The following is a 1,434-nucleotide window of genomic DNA, read 5'->3' as shown; positions in this document are numbered from 1 at the left end:
TTTTAATAATTAAGCATTTAAATGCCATATTCCCCAGATCTCTGAGCAGTTGAGGGCTCTTTATTGGGTATAGATAAGTTATACTTACAGCGTAGAATCTGCCTGGAGAGCTGGGTCCAAGCTTGACTGTACTGGCTCTCAACTTAACAGGTGAGATTTATTCTTGTGAAAGACAAAGAAGAAAAAACTGTTTGTAATAGAAGCTTAATGGTAGAACTGACAATAGTGGAAAACAGCTTAATTTTTTAATTTTTCTTTACTCTTTTTAACCTATGACTGTCAGCTTAATATATTTTAAAGCAGGGTTGGATTACATATACAGTGTTTTTGTAAGAGAACTAAGAGTAGATACCAATTTAAAACGTGAGACTTAACTGTTTTCATAGTCTGGAATGGATACAATGAACAGACAATCACATCATTTAACAGTAAGCATACATACATTTACACAGAATTTAAGTTCCATATAAAGTTAAATGAAAAGTGAGCGAGAGGAAGCTGGCTTTTTTATCGGGAAAGCAGAATTGTTGCAGGGGAGGAGAGGCACTGTAGGTGGGTCTCTGTGTGTAATGGGCACCTTGCCGGTCTCTGCCAAGGTGAACCATCATGCAAATACACCAAGTAGGCACTCTCTGGCTAGGAGCGGAACCTCAAGAGTCTCTGGCTCCTCCCTTTGTTAAGCTCAAACAAAATGGCAGCAGCCCTGGTTGCCCATGTGGTGTAACTATTCACATTTAACTGGCTGCTGGTGGAAGTTAAAGATGTCAGCCTGTTTCCTACAGGTGAGGCAGAAACGACTGGCTCAGGCCCTTATCCATTTGTCCACAGGATAATAGGGCTGAGAAAGGACAGTCATGTGACAGGCACTAGGTTGGAAGGGAACAGTATCCATAGATCCGAGGGGCCCTGCCCCTTCTTCCCTATCCTCCTTCCCTTCTCCCCCCATAACCCACTAAACAAACTCTATACCCAAACTCTCTGTGTGGTATATCTATCTGTCTGTCTCCTGCTGAGGCCTCAGGCCACCTGACAGGGCACCCGCTGCTGCCACTTGTGGGACCCATCCCCCACCATATCTTTATAAATTATAATACCTAGCACAGCAAAAGGAAACAAAATAGAAAAGGATGGTCCAGAAGTCACAGGGGTGTTTGACTTCATGTTGAGACACCATGAGAGTGAGCGTGGGCGTGTGCCTTTGCTTGAGTTGGAACCTGGAGCTTCAAACTTCACCCAAGAACTCCCAGGAAGTTTCCTAACTGTTGTTCCCTCCCTCCCTCCCTCCCTCTCTCCCTCCCTCCCTCTCTTCCAGCACTAAGGGGGCAGAGAGGTCTGAGTAGAAATTGGCAGAAATTTTCCTAACTTTTTTCTTCCTTCCTTCCTTCCTTCCTTCCTTCCTTCCTTCCTTCCTTCCTTCCTTCCTTCCTTCCTCCC

The sequence above is a fragment of the Microtus ochrogaster genome, chromosome 10 (assembly GCF_000317375.1).
Source record: "Microtus ochrogaster isolate Prairie Vole_2 chromosome 10, MicOch1.0, whole genome shotgun sequence".
In the NCBI taxonomy this organism is placed as follows: Eukaryota; Metazoa; Chordata; class Mammalia; order Rodentia; family Cricetidae; genus Microtus; species Microtus ochrogaster.
Note: the sequence above shows the minus strand (reverse complement) of the source record.